Source organism: Arvicanthis niloticus, unplaced genomic scaffold (assembly GCF_011762505.2).
Source record: "Arvicanthis niloticus isolate mArvNil1 unplaced genomic scaffold, mArvNil1.pat.X pat_scaffold_845_arrow_ctg1, whole genome shotgun sequence".
NCBI lineage: Eukaryota > Metazoa > Chordata > Mammalia > Rodentia > Muridae > Arvicanthis > Arvicanthis niloticus.
In genome coordinates this window covers 1-15,399 of record NW_023046433.1, presented here as the reverse complement: position 1 = coordinate 15,399, position 15,399 = coordinate 1, and the positions used below count along the sequence as shown (strand labels likewise).

General features: G+C 45.0%; 1 pseudogene; it reads right to left on the bottom strand.

Annotated features, from left to right (window-relative positions):
* Nucleotides 1-11,738: 11,738 nt before the first annotated feature.
* On the bottom strand, nucleotides 11,739-13,096 carry LOC117702474 (lysine-specific demethylase 2B pseudogene; annotated as a pseudogene).
* Nucleotides 13,097-15,399: the final 2,303 nt, after the last annotated feature.

Here is a 15,399-nt window from a genome sequence, read left to right as displayed (position 1 = left end):
GGTTGGCGAAGCTGACCTCCAAGGGCGGTGCCGCGCCGGGCCAGTTTGCTCCTGGGATTGGCTGACGCGGTGGTTTCCGCCGAGGCGTGGTAGGAAGTGGTAGCCGTCAATCACGAGGGAGACTCCAAACAGTGAGCCTGGAGCTAGAGAACAGCGTTTACCGGCGGAGCGGCCGGTGAGAGGGGCTGACGGGTCCTTGGCTTGGGGAAGGATTGGAGAGGGATAGGGACAGGCAGCATGAGGAACAGGGCTGACCAGCCCCAGTTGACGGGGGAAGGTGCAGAAACTGGAGGAGAGCTGGGCAAGAGGCCAGAGGGCGGCGCGGGGCAGTAGTGGTAGGGCTTTGGAGGTGAAGTGTGGAGTGTTGTTCCCGTGACTTTGGGGAGAGTGGGGCCCGAGGGGCTTTTGAAGAGCTGTTCTCAGGTGACAAGGCCTGAGGTGGACAGAAGTGGGGAGACTGGTTCGGGTAATAGAGGGTGGAATGAAGATGAGAATACTGAGGGATCTGGTGAAAGGTACTGCCTAAGAAAGGGGTAGCTGGACCAGTTTGGGCAAGGGGTGTTTGGGTTGTATAGGAATGCGGGGATCAACAGTTTGGAGAGTTTTCATATGAGGTAGCACAGTGAACCCTTCTTAAAGTGATGCTTTTAGGCTATGGGCTTTCCTGAGCCTTGTAAGAAATTTTACATGTTGTCAGTCATGTTGTCAGCCCCCTTTAACCTTAATTGAGTAGACTCTATACTCTCCAAAACACCTCTGTGATTCAGAAGCTCATTAGATGGTCAAGGACCAGGACTTACTTAGACCGTGGGAAAAGCCAGGGGCTCCTTATATCATATGAGTTTATATTTCGTATTTGTTTACATGCTGGTCATTATGTTACAATAGCTGGAGGTTAAATATTATTTAAATGTGGCTACCCAGTTTTACTCCTTAGTCCTTAACAGATTTATCTGAAGGCACAGTGATATCATGTTATGTGTATTTGTACTTAGGCTCACATGGGCCATCTAGCCTTTACATCGTGGCGGTGCCCTTAAGGTTGACTTTGAACTCCTGATCCTCCTGCCTCTGCCTCTCAGGCATGCATATGCTTCACCACCTATGGCCAGCTTATTATTATTATTTTATTTTCTAAGATAAAAGTAATACTAAGAATCTCAGGCTTACATCGCCCTTGAATTCATGGCAATTCCCCTGCCTCAGCCTCCTGGATTGCTGGTATGTTATGTCACACTGAGCTTTATTTTGTTTTTCTAAGTGATCCTGCATTAGATAGTACTCATTTAGTTCTCCTTCTCTTATCTTTCTAGTTTTGAATTATATAGCAAGAAAGATTCAGCAAAAGAGTGAACTGTTTTGACTTTCAGATATTGGGCAGTTCAAGGCCAGCCTCCATTATAGGGTGAGACCTTATCTAAAAAAAGACCTATCTAAAAAAAAAAAAAATTCCTGGGTGTGGTGGTACACACCTGTTATTCTGCAGTCTGGCCCTCAGGTCTCTAGGAGTTCTAGGTCAAATGGAGCTAAATAGTGAGTTTTCTGGGAAAATTTATAGTATGTCACAGTTTGGAAAAGGGATATTTAGTGAATAATCATATAAAACTCTCCTTTCTGACACTAACGGTGGAATTTTCTCTTTTATTCTGGAAACAGGTCTCATGAATGAAACGATGGCTACAGATTCTCCCAGAAGACCCAGTCGCTGTACTGGCGGAGTCGGTGGTCCGCCCTCAGGCCGTCACGTAAGCTGAAGAAAACAGTGTTTCTAGAAAACAGTTCCCACTCAGAATATCTGATGAGCTGGATGGTGGTAGCACTTGTCTTTAATACCAGTGATTGGGAGGCTGAAGCAGATGATCTCTGAGTTTTTGGCCTGCTTGGTCTACAGAACAAGTTCCAGGACAGCTAGGACGACATAGAGAAACCCTGTCTGAAAACAAACAACCCCTTCCTCCAAAACTCCCAGAATTTCCTTTTGGATAGTGCTTGCTTCTATAAACATTTTTTGCTTTTTGGCTGTGCAGGTGAAATGAAATGTCATTGTCAAGGCCACATAAAAGAACAATTGGAGGGTTTAAGTTGACATATTTGACACACATCTATATATGGGGGTGACTGTGTGAGGGTTTGGGTTGCATCTCAGTGCTAGAGCACTTGCCTAACTTCGGGGAGGTACTGAATTTGGTTCCTAGCATCAGCAAAAAGGTAAAAATCTAAAAGTCAATGTAAAAACTTCTGGTTCTGCAAGTTAGTGGGCCACTCAGTTTCTTTAGAGGGTCTTGATCAGTATTTGAGATAAGAGTGAAATAGAAATTGGGGGCATAAGTCATAGTTTTGAGTGGTTCTAGCATATTCAGATCCTGGGTTCCATCCTCTAGCACCACAGACAGACACAGACACGTACAAAACAAAGGGAAGTTAGATTGTTGATATGTGCAGAGTTATACTCTCGTACTTATGTATGTGATTACTAAACTGTGTTGTAAAAGTATCTCTTCTAGATCTCAGTTTAAATGTTACATGAGTATTTAAAGGGGATATGTTAGTAGTGACAAGGCTTCACAAGAAGGTAACGTTTTGGGGTTGTTAAAATATCTCAGTGGGTACAAGCTTGCCATAAGCCTGAGGATCTGAGTTTGATCCCTGGGTCCCACATGATAGAAGGAGGGGATCCACTCGTCCAAGTTGTCCTCTGACCTCCATATACATGGCCCATGCCCCCCAGACACACACCAGTAAATAAGTAGATAGATAAATAAAAAAATAGTATCACTTAAAAGTTTTAAAAGAAGGTTAACATTTTGAGTTTATCTTTAAAGGTTAAATTTGGACACTTGGACCCAATGGTGCTTTTTTGGCAAAGACAACAGAACAAAGATAAGGAGTAGGGCAAGCTGCTTTTTCTTTGGGATTTTAAAAAAAGATTTATTTATTTTATGTATATGAATACGCTGTAGCTGTCTTCAGACATACCAGAAGAGGGCATCAGATCCTATTACAGATGGTTGTGAGCCCACCAAGTGGTTGCTAGGGATTGAACCTCAGGACCTCTGAAGAGCAGTCAGTGCTGAAGCCGTCTCTCCAGTCCTTCTTTGGGATTTCAAGATAGGCTCATGTTTGTTTTAACACTTTTTTATATAGTAGAACTGATCCTGCCTTCATCTTTCAAAGCTGAGATTCCAAGTTTGTGCTGCTAATCCCTGCTCCCAGATTCACTCCCAGATTATTATTATTTTTTTGAGACAGGTTATTTCTATGTAGCCCTGGCTGGCCCGGAACACACTATATTGAACAGGCTGGCCTCACAGAGGTTAACCTACTTCTACTTCCAATTGCTGGGATTAAAGACATGCACTGCCATGTTCAGCCATTTATTTTTTTGAGAAAGGATTTTTCTGTATGGCCCTGGCTGACCTGACACTTACTCAGCCCAGGCTGTCCTTGAACCAGTAGCAATCCTGGCTTAGCCTCCTGGGTGCTGGGATTACAGACATGTGCTATGCCATCTGGGTTTTTTTGTTGTTGTTATTTGTTCATCTTGTATTTTTCAAGACAAGGTCTCACTGTGTAGCTATGGCTGTCGACCATGCTGGCAGCAATCCACCTGCTTCTGCCTCCTGAGTTCTGGCGTTAAAGGCATGGGCCATTATATTCATCTGTCTTTTTTTTTTTTTTTTTTTTGGTTTTTCGAGACAGGGTTTCTCTGTGTAGCCCTGGCTGTCCTGGAACTCACTCTGTAGACCAGGCTGGCCTTGAACTCAGAAATCCGCCTGCCTCTGCCTCCCAAGTGATGGGATTAAAGGCGTGCGCCACCACCGCCCAGCATATTCATCTGTCTTTTATTTTTTAACTGTTTTAGTATGTAGTCCATACTATCTTCAGGCTTATACCAGTCAGCTGTCTTCTGCATTCATAGTGCTGGGGTTACAAATGCAGGCTGTATCTTGTGTGTTTTAAAATTCTCTCAGCAAGCAAGGGACAGTGGCTCAGACCTGTAATCCTAGTACTAGGGAGTCTGTATAGTGAGTTTGAGGGCATCTTGGACTAGAGAGAGAGTTCTAGGCCAGTCTGGGCTATGTAGCAAGATGCTGCCTCAAAAAAAATTGCTTGGAGGAATAATATTTTAGATTGTTTCCTTTGGGATTTAGTATATTACAAAGGACAGTCTTCACAGACTAAAACGTCTATGTACGCAGTGATATCACAGTGCTTCTGTATTCTCTAGAGCTGAGTTTCTTTGTGATATTTGCTGTGGCATCAAGTTAAACATGTTATTAGCTGTGAGTTAGGCTGCTATTTTTATCATCCTTTATAGGTAGGTGAGAGAAACAAAGCAGAGAGGAATTTAACTTGTCATTGGGACTAGGCAGGACGGGAGCTGGGATGGAGCCCAGCTAGTGAGTGGGTCTTCAGTGACTTGTATTCTCAGTTAGTATTCTTTGCAACCCTACCATATGGTGTTTACATCATAGATAGTATTTTTTGTTACATAGATATTTTTTAGGGTTAGAAATAATAATTTTGGGTACAGCATCCTGCGTTCTTTTGACAGATAATGCTTGAAACACCAACTTCTCCCTTGTACTGGTTAACAGGTTCTGATATAAAAGGTAAATATGAGAGCTAGGCTACCTCCTTAAGGGAGCCTGTATTCTGCCTGGAGAAATAGATAGGGATGCTGTCTGAGCCTTGGTAGAGGGTGGAAGGGAATACATGTATAAGGGTGTCCCGAGGAAACCACACAGAAGCTGAAAATGTGGGTAGAAGGAAGGGGTATTAGAAGAAAAGGAGCAGATGCCAAGGTGTAAGTAAGACTGCTTCAGGGCAGAGGATGCTGGGTTTTAGGAAACGGAGCTGCCCATGACTGAGGGCAGTGATGAAGAGCGAGTTCTGGCAGAGTTGGCTCAATTGATTTTTTTTTTTTTTTTGGTTTTTCGAGACAGGGTTTCTCTGTGTAGCCCTGGCTGTCCTGGAACTCACTCTGTAGACCAGGCTGGCCTCAAACTCAGAAATCCTCCTGCCTCTGCCTCCCAAGTGCTGGGATTAAAGGCGTGGCCACCACCGCCCGGCTCAATTGATTTTTTGATTTTGTTTTTTCTTAGCCTACTTTTGTGGATGTCTAGGCATTTTGTTTTGTTTCTGAAGGGTTTAGGAAAATTCTTATTCTTTTCTTCTCTGAGGTAAGGCCTCATAGCCCAGGCTGGCCTTCCTGAACTTCTGATCCCCCTGCTTCTACCTCTCAGTGCTGACATAACAAGTGTGCATTGTCATGTTCCACTTTATATGGTGCTGGGGATGGAACCCAGGACACACATGGTGCGAGCCAGCCAAGCACTCTAACGCCTCACCTACATGCCCGACATTTAAACATTTCTTTCTTTATTTGTATTCCACACACATTGGTGCTTTTCCTGTTGTGTGTGTGTCTGTATGAGCATTAGGAGTTACAGATGGCTGTGATCTGCCTTGTGGGTGCTGGAGAAGTAGCCAGTGCTCTTAACCCTTGAGTTTTCTTTCTAGTTCCATTTGTTTTTTAAAATTTGGTTCTTTGAAATAGCATCTCACTATGTCACCAAGACTGGCCTGCAAACTAATGGCAAGCCTCCCTCAGTGCTGAGATTGTAGGTGTAAGTCATTAAATTATACTGAGCCCTATTTTTTTCAGTGACAATTAGATCTTTCAGAAGATTTTAGTATTTTGAAGATGTCATTTTTCTCTCATTGCTTACATCCATATTCTTATTATTTCAAGTTTCTTCAAAGCTGGGGCTTTCATTATGTGATAGTCTGTTGTCTGTTTTCCTAGATGTATAAGGCTCTGAGTCCATCCCTAGGACTGCAGAAAGGAAAACAAAATATTCATCACTTAATGTCCTTAACAGTATTATTATTTTAAGATTTATTTATTTTATGTATGTGAGTACACTGTCGCTGTCTTCAGGCACACCAGAAGAGTGGCATCAGATCCTATTACAGATGGTTGTGAGCCCACCATGTGGTTGCTGGAATTGAAGTCAGGACCTCTGGAAGAACAGTCAGTGCTTTTAACAGCTGAGCCATCTCTCCAGCCCAACATGATTATTGCCTCCCTTCCTTCCTTCTTCCTTCCCTCCTTCCCCCTTCCTTCCTTCCCTCCTTCTCATCCTTCCCTCCCTCCCAACCTCCCTTCCTTCCTTTTTCCTCTTCCTCTCTCTTCTTCCTCCTCTTCTTCCTTCCTCCCTCCCCCTCCTTCCCTCTTTCTTCTTTCTTTCATGCTGGATGTTAACCCTAAGGCCTCGTACATGCTAGGGAAGAGCTCTACCGTCTTATGCTTGTTTTTTTTTTTTTTCGAGACAGGGTCTTTCTACATAGTCCTGGCTGTCCTGGAGCTCACAATATAGATCAGGCTACCTTGAACTCACAAAGATCTGCCTGCCTCCTCAAGGCTGGGATTAACAGCATCTCGTTACCATTCCTGACTGTTTTAGTTTTTGATACAAAGTTTAGTTATATAGGCCAGGTTAGCCTGGAACTTGTGATCCTTGTGTGTCAGCTTTCTAAGTGCTGGGGTTTATAGCACATGCCACTCTACCCTCCCTTTTGTACTGTCCTCCTTTTTGAGACAGGGTTTATACTATCCTGGACCTAGCCGGGTCGGCTGCAGGGGCTGATGAGTGAGCCCCAGGGATCCTCCTGTTCCTCCTCCAGTCTGGGATATATGCCTGCACCACCTTGCCAACTTTTTCTTTTTTTGAAATGTGGGTTCAGGGATTGAACAGGTCTAAGCACAGTAGGCCATCTCCCCAGCTGCTATAAGATGATGGACTTTTGAATATTTGTTCTAATGTCTTCATCTATAGGAAAGTGCATTCAGTTGTCGCACAGAGGTAAGGGACAGGGTTCATAGCCAATTTAAAGAGAGGTCAGGAAATTCTGAGTTAGCAGCAAGTTTACTCTCTCTGGCTAGGGCATGATCATCCAGCCCTGCCTTAGTTGGGTCTGTCGCCACAGCCCTCCACAGTTCCCTGTATCCAAGCCTTTAGACATGTGCTTTATGTGGGGACTGCAATAGACTGCACACTTTATGTGCAGACTCATGGGTGAGACGATGGGTGAGACGGCTCACAAGATGAGAACTGCCTGGTGGTTTTTTTTTTTTTTTCCTCCTGTTGAAGTTATTCTTGGTTCTGCCTCCCAGTGATACTAGGATCTCTCTACGTCTTCCCCGTCAGTTTATTGTGATAGTGAATTATTAGGCTTTGTAAATTGTGCTTCTTTCTGACAGTTTTTGCCTATCTGTCCTTTGCCAGGGAGCAGTCCTACTGGAAAGCGTCGTGACTTTTCTGCAGGATGTGTGCCACAGGTAAGCATGTGTGAGCACAGAAGTGGTCGTTTCACATTTGGTCAGAAAGCACTGGAGTCTTGTTTCCTAACATTGACCAAGAGTGAGTAGTTTGGAAGTCTTATTTGGGATGCTGAGGATCAGGAGGGTGGGCTGTGCTGTGGCTGGGAGCTGTGGCTCACTTTCCCGGCAGTGCTAGGAACCAGACCTCTGTAAGTGCTGGTCACATGCTTCTACAACCCTTTCCGTTTCCTGAATATTTTTCCTGTGTAAGAGAGACTCGGCTTGGCATGTAGCTCGTGATAGGCCATTTTCTAGTGATACTCTTTCAAAGACAGCAAGTAGCTTTGGCAGGAATCTGGTGTATTCAGTAGTATGTAGTAATGCCCACATTTAATTTGCTCAAGTGTTAAACACTAGAAATGTTCAGGCCTGTCGGTCTGTCAGGAGTTCTGAGAGCCCAGCACCTGTATTGTAGGAGGTGTTTGCAGTGGGACACAGATGGCCAAGTGCTGTTCTGGTGGGACTGACTGCTCAAAAGCAAGCTTGCTTTTCTTCTCCATGTGGATGATAGTCCTCCCTGACTGCCACAGCACCTGCACCTGAGCTGTTGGAGAGGACCTTTCATGGACTCTTACACCAATTTTACAAGGATACCCAGAAAGTTCCAAACTAGAGTTTTAGTTGTATTTGTAAAATGTATTCTTCAAACGAGGACTGTCAGCACAGCTTTATTGTATATAGTTAATTTGAATGACAACAAGCCCCAGCATTGAGGTCTGTGGTGCATGTGAGGACAAATGCTCCCTTTCCCAAGGCACTTGCTTAATAAGTCAAATTGCTTGAACCAAGCAGAGATTATTAATAGCAACAAATCAGCACTGTTGCATTGTAGTGCACATGGAAGGTTTGATTGGTGAGGGGATGCAGAGAGAAGGAGGGACTTTGGAAGCACTGTAGAAGCCACTGCTAGTGGCAGTGAGGGAACGGGGCAGCTGCTCAGGGTGGCAGTGGAGGGTCTGATGCCTGCGTTGGCCAGGCTGATGGGGCAGTGGGTACACTGAGGCTGGGTGAGCCCTGGTGTGAGGCTCAGTTCACAGAGAGTGATTTGGACAAAGTTTACTTTTACATTTTGTTTGCTTCTACAGCACTTCTCAAACATTTATCAGCAGTTATCAAATACAATACAGGTGAGCTACTATACAGGTGTCCTGATGTGTGGCCGAGAACCCTGTGTAACAAGGAGGCAGGCTGATTATTTTTTTGGCTGGAGGAGAAATGCTGTGATCAAGAATCTTTGAGGACTCTTTCCTCATTGAGGCTTGGAGTGGGACAGGAACAGAGAAAATAGGGCTAAACCGATGGAGAAAATGACATAGTGCATCAGGAAGGAGATGCTGTGAAAACTGCCTGTCAACATTTGGTTCATACCATCATGAAAGTAAATCTGAGACATTGATCTAACAATTACAGTGTCCAGCCAGAAATTCTATGTTGTTTGTGCTCTGTCCATGTTGAAGGTGAAACTTGACCAGATAGTGTTTACCTGCCTTTCAGGCCAGGCCCTGAGCTGAGTTGAAGAGTCTCAGTCTGTTCTTCAGACTTCTGTGCTTTCCTATAAAGTTAAGGTTTTTCTTGTTTTGAAAATTTATTTGTTTATTTTCTGTTTATGAGTACACTGTAGCTGTCTTTAGACACATTGGAAGAGGGGATCGGATCCATTACAGACACTTGGAAGTCACCATGTGGTTGCCTGGGAACTGAACCCAGGACCTCTGGAAGATCAGTCAGTGCTCTTAACTGCTGACCCAATCTCTCCAGCCCTAAAGCTGTCTAGTTACTCAGCACTCTGTATAAAGGAACCTGCATGGTTGTTGCTTCAGTAAACCTTTGTTCATCAACACAGTTTCTGTATAATCAATACCCAGCTAAGATACATGGCCAGATATAAGCACTATAGTAAAAGTATAAAGTGCCCAGTTATACCATTGTAACACAGAAGGAAGAAAGTTTATCTGAGCCTGGAGGCTGGGTGTGGGTCACTTGCCTTTAATTCTTGTACTTAGGGAGGCTCTGGCACGACGATCCAGAGTTCAAGGACAGCCTGGGCTGCATAGTGAGAGAAATAAGCAAGCAGACAACCAGGTCTGATGAATCAGATGCTGCTTGAATTGAGGAATAAGGGAGAACGTAAAGGGTGAATTTGGGTAGGAAATAGGGATAGTGGGGTTGTTTCAGGCTGAGAGTGTCTTAGTGATTTAAGAGCACAGCCCTGATGTGGGTTGGCTCTCCATCTCAGGTGGCTGTGTTACTAGCTCTGGGCAAGTTATTGCACCCTTCTTCCAACTCACCGTCCTTGTTTGTACAACAGCTCATTGTATTCACTGCCGGCTTGTGTGAGGTTTAAAGGAAGCTATCTATGTACATAGAGGATAAAATAAAGCGAAACAAATATTAAGTTGTTTCTCTTGGAAGGAGCCTCAGGAGACTGAGAATCCAAAGACAGAGATGTGGGTTTATGGTTTTTATTTAAGAGGCTGCAGCGATCACACGAGCCCAATCAGGAGAGCCCTCTCCTCTTTCTTCCACTTTCCCCCCCTCCCCACTTCTGCTTCATTTTCCCCCCTTTCCTCCCTCTACCTCCCCTCCTTTTCTCTCCCTCCTCTGTTTCTGACATAGAGTCTTTGTATTCCAGGCTGGCTTCAAATTCTCAGCCCTTCCCCACTTAGCCTCCTAGAGGCTTGGTTACCGGATCTGAACATCACATTTTTTTTTACATGTATTTACTGTGTGTTTATGTTTGGGTGTGCAGGGAGGTCAGAGGACAGTTTTCAGGAGGTTCTTTTTTCTCCTTCCAGCAGTGTCCTAAGGGTCCAGATGAACAATCTTACTGTCCCTTCAACACTATAATTACTTTTTTTTTTTTTTTTGATATTTTTTAATTTATTTATTTTGAGAAAGGGTCTTACTCTGTAGACCAGCCTGGCCTCAAATTCACAGAGATCCACCTGCCTCCACCTCCAGAGTCCTGGAGGGTAAAGGCAGAGGCTAGAAAGTCCTGTGCATCTGCAGATGTCCCTGTACAGAGAGGGTGAGTGTGTTACTAGATAATAGCTCTGTTGTCACCACTCACGGGGTTGGGTTGAACTGATAGTGTTGCTTACTAGAGGAACCATTTGCTGTGCCCTTTGATCTGCTAATTTCAGTTAGGAATACTTATTTTAAATGCAATACAGAAATGTGCTAAACTTTTACTCCTGTGTGTATAAAATTTTCATATTTTCCGTGTAAAATTGTAGCCAGCCAAGTGTCAGTGAGCAGTAGCCTTGACTCTGACTGTCATGCGCCTGCTGCAGGTTCCTTTACCCGCTGACCTATGTCCCTGGCCTCTCTTTACTTTATTTGAACTAACTCTGTAACCTTAGGATCTATTTGCCTCAGCCTTGTAAGCAGCTGGGTTTACAGGTTTACAGCTGGTCCCGAACTCTCAATCCTTTTTTCTCAAGGCCTCCAGAGTCCTAGAACAGCTGTGAGCCACTATACCCTTGCCTTAGTTCTAGTGTCTCAGGTCTCAGTGCTAGACATTACACTAGGCCTTACACATAGAAATCATTCTCTTCCTGAGCCACACACCCCTCCCCAGCTTCCTACTCCTCCAGCTAAAAACTGGTATCGTCTGCTTTCCGTAGCTGTGATGGAACACTGACCAAAAGCAACTTGGGGAGGAAGAAGTTTATTGACTTACAGGTTGAAGTCTGTCATTGAGGGAAGCCAAGGCAGGAAACTGAAGGCAGAAGCTGTGGAAGAAGGCTGCTCACTGGCTTGCTCCAGGCTTCCATTCAGCTACCTTTCTTCACAGTCCAGTCCATGTGCTCACAGTGGCCTGGACCCTACACCCCCCCCCCCCTTTTTAAAATCTTGCATAAATAATTTTTAAACAATTTATACAAAAATAGTTTTTTCATAATGTAAGATGTAACAAAACCAACTAAACAAAATGTGTCAAGACAGCTGCAGATGGTGTGTGTGTCCCACTCCATGTTGACACCAAAAGCTTCAGCATTGCAAGGAACAAGGTACCCCAAACAAAAACTACTGATAAAACACTAAGCTTAGGCTTCTAAGAGGATTTCGCCAAAGCTCATCTTCCTTCCCAGTTGGAATGTCTTCTAAAGGCCACCTTAGAAACGGTCCAGAAAGCAGTGCAGCTGTGATACAGAAAGAGCAAAGGAAAACATCTGGCTCACTCATCCCCAAATGGCTGGTTGAATGGCTTCTCCCTTGGCAAGACTTGCAAAACAGAACTGTGTCCTGTAGTCTCCGAAGGGAAATATAGGCCCACTTGTTTTTGCAGTCTTTCCCCCTCCCTTGCTGTATGCCCTCCAACTCTCCATATTTACATTCTTGTCCTGGACTAACTTAGCTTTTTCAGGAGTTTCTTTTCCACTTGCCTAAATTGGACATGCACAGACATTTCAGCTATGAATTGCTCACAGCCTCCTTGGTGACTTGCTTGCAGTACCTCAGGTCAATATGACAGATATTTCCACAGCGTTTGAAGAAGGACAGGCACTGGTCAGTGACCTTATTGCAGCCTGATAGGTTGATCTCTGTCAGAGAGTCTTGGGTGTGCTGACTGCAGTGAGCAGGTTGATTGGACTGATCAGTGATGTGGTTACAGAAACTGAGCTGGAGCTTGGAGAGCAGGGGCATATGGTGAATAATGAGCCACAGGGAGGCGTCTGTGATGTCCAGGCCAGCTAGGCGCAGTTCTACAATGTTCCGGAGCTTGCTCCGATTGTCCGTTCTGACCTGGTCTGTTGTCTGTGGGTGGAGACAAGAGATCCCACATCTGGGCATCTTTTAGTCCTTCTACCCACTGGACATCCAGGGTCCGGAGCAATGGACAACTGGAGCTACAGAGGGCTGAGAGAGTGATCCATGAGCAGCCTGACAGTACCAAGTCTCGGAGCCTAGGCAACCGATTGATGAGCCAGCTCAGCTGCTTCTTGGAGATATTGGTCCAGCTGAGGTCAAGAGAGACAGGCTGACGCGGATGATGCCACTTAGCATCAGGGGTGTAATGGACTTGGAGTGGTTCAGGTCGATTCGGGTCCACAACTGCTTACAGCAGCACCAGCGGTTTCCAGGTCCCCTGCAGACCCGCATGCAGACACACAGGTCTTGGTGGCTGAGGTAGCTGAAGACTGACATCCACATATCTCTATGCATGACATGGACTCCTCCATCTTCCAGGGGCAGCGAGTCAGGTGGGGGGCTGATGGGTGGTGGCCGGACCACGTAACACTCCATCGGGATGCACTTGGGTGGGGATGCAGAGGGCCGGGCCGGGAGATAACAGAGGTGGGCTGCACAGGCAGGTCCCAGGGAGTGCCGCAGCTCCTGAGGAGTGCTGTTGAGTCCTTTGCTGAAGCGGTGGGGGTGCTCGAAGTGGCTTAAGGGCCTCTTTGGTTCCTCGTTCTCACTCTCTGGCTCGGACTTGATGGACTTGATGGCCTGGTGGTTCTCGTGGGCCAAGGTCCTCTCTGTCTTTTGGGTCTCGTGGTTGAGCTCCTTGTTAGGAAGCTGCTGTTTCTGGTGCCTCTTCACCTTTTCCTTATCTTCTGGGCTCGACCCTCTTATATTAGCTAGCAATCGAGAAAGTGCTTCACAGGCATGCTCACAGGGCAGGCTCCTAGGGCAATTGCTCAGCTCAAGTTCTCCTTCCCAGCTGTGGCACAATGACCACCACAGCTGTGCCTGGAGTCCCATCACTGTGAGACTGAGGCAGGCGCCTTGCAGATTTGTTCCAGCCTGAGCTCCAAACCAAATTATCTGAGGAGATAGCTCATTTGGTAAAGTGCTTGTCATGCAAGCATGAGAACCTGAGTTTGGGCCCAGGACCCACATTAAAAGGCATGATGGCAGGTTTGGTGGCAAGCACTTTAGTCCCAGCACGGGGAAGTGAAAACAGGATATCAAGGGTTTGATGGCCCAGCCTTCTCTAATTGGTGAGCTCCAGATTAGCGAGAGGCTCTGTCTCTAAAACAAATAAGGTGGCTCCTGAGGAAGACAAACACACACATGCATGCGCATACACACAATTTATTTTCTTGTACTGGGGATTTAACCTGGGGTCTTGTTCATCTCTGGCAAGTTTTCTACCGACTTATGTACCTAACGACCTCCCCTCTCCACTTTGAGATGGAGTTTTAGATTGCCTGGGTTGGCTGACATCTTTCCTCTCCTCTCGGCCTCATTTGTAGTTTTGGATTTTGCAGTTTGGACTGCTGCACCTCTGTATGATCTTAATTTTTTTTTTTTTTTTTTTGTGTGTGTGTGTGTTTGAGCAGAGTTTCTATGCAGCCCAGATGATCTTGAACTTGTTTGCTCTTCCTGTCTCTTCACTTCCAGCCCTTGTTTTATATAGCAGCAGGAATCAAGCCCAGGGCTTCATGGAAGACAGAGAAGCACCAGCTGAGCTACATCTCCAGCTCCTGAAAACTTTAAATGATAATGTGTTTTATGTGGAGAGATGAGTTCTTTTGTACACTGATGGGCATTGACAACACTCTTTATCCATGAATGCTTATCTTCTAATTCTAGGAGGCTTGCAAGAATTACCTGATGCTTGGGTGTGGAAGCCAGATAGCTGACTAAAAAAGCCATATTCTTGAGGAGTGTAGGTGTTGGGTAGAGTTTGGTTACTCTGTAAGCCTTGATGGTGAGATGGTGATGGAAGGCTTACTATTTATTTATTTATTTATTTATTTATTTAGTTTTTTAAGACAGGGTTTCTCTGTGTAGTCCTGGCTGTCCTGGAGCTCACTCTGTAGACCAGGCTGGCCTCGAACTCAGAAATCCACCTGCCTCTGCCTCCCAAGTGCTGGGATTAAAGGCGTGCGCCACCACTGCCCAGTGGAAGGCTTATTATGATCACTGTATTTAGGCATCTGTAATTCTGTGCAGGTTAAAAACTTGTCTTTGACTGATATTATTCCTGAACAGACATTTTTTTGAGAGTAATGGCATTCCAGAATGCTCTGGTCACCAGCAGGGAAGGACAGAGAGGAGTAGAATTGGTTGAGTTGTTGTCATTGTTTGCTTTGTACTTCTGTGGTATTAGAGCCATACTGTATTTTAATGAAAACATTTCTGTTTGAATCTGCAGGCTTACAGTGGGACTCCCTTAACAGAAGAAAAGGAGAAGATAGTCTGGGTCAGATTTGAGAATGCAGATCTGAATGGTATGACTAACTTTTCTGGGATGTGTGTATTAAATGCTCTTTTGGGGCTGACCTGATTTTCTAAAGGGAACCCAAATTCAGTCAGGCTATTTTGTTTATACTAAATAAATTCATCTTTGGTTGGGAATGGTAGCACATGCTTTAGTCTCAGGGCTCACAAGGCCGAGACAGGAGGATCCCTAGTTGGAGATGAGTCTGGGGCACATAGCAAGTCCTGTCTGGAAACCAAACATGCTATAGTGTATAACCATTGTGGTCTTTGATCATCAGTCTGTAGAGCATTTTTATCTTTGGAATAAACTAGATTCCTTGAAGTGTTCTGGATCCTCACACCCAGTACTTCTAACCACCATCCTATTTTCTTCTTTAAGGAAAGTTATTTTGTGTGGATGGGTGTTTTGCCTACATGTATGTCTGTGTACCATGGAGGCTAGAAGAGGCAGTATTTTCCCCTCTAAGTAGAGTGACAGATGTTGTCAGCCACCAAGTGGATGCTGGGAATAACAACTCAGTTCTCTGAAAGAGCAGTGCATCCTATTAGAACCCTGAATCATCTCTCTAGCCCTTCTATTTTCTTTGTGACTGACTGATGTAGGCATCTTATAGAAAATGGTTTCATGTTCACTGTTCACTCGCAATGGAGAATATGTCAGAATGTCCATGTTTCTTTTTAAAGGTTGACTAATATCCCACTGTGTGCATGCCACCATCCATTTATTTTATTGTAAACTGGGGTTGTTCAGGATAACATTAGACTTCTGGCCCCAATAAGCAAGTCTCTTTCCCCAGCCTCCTTAGAAACCTGAGTTATGTGAGTAATGCCTTTTT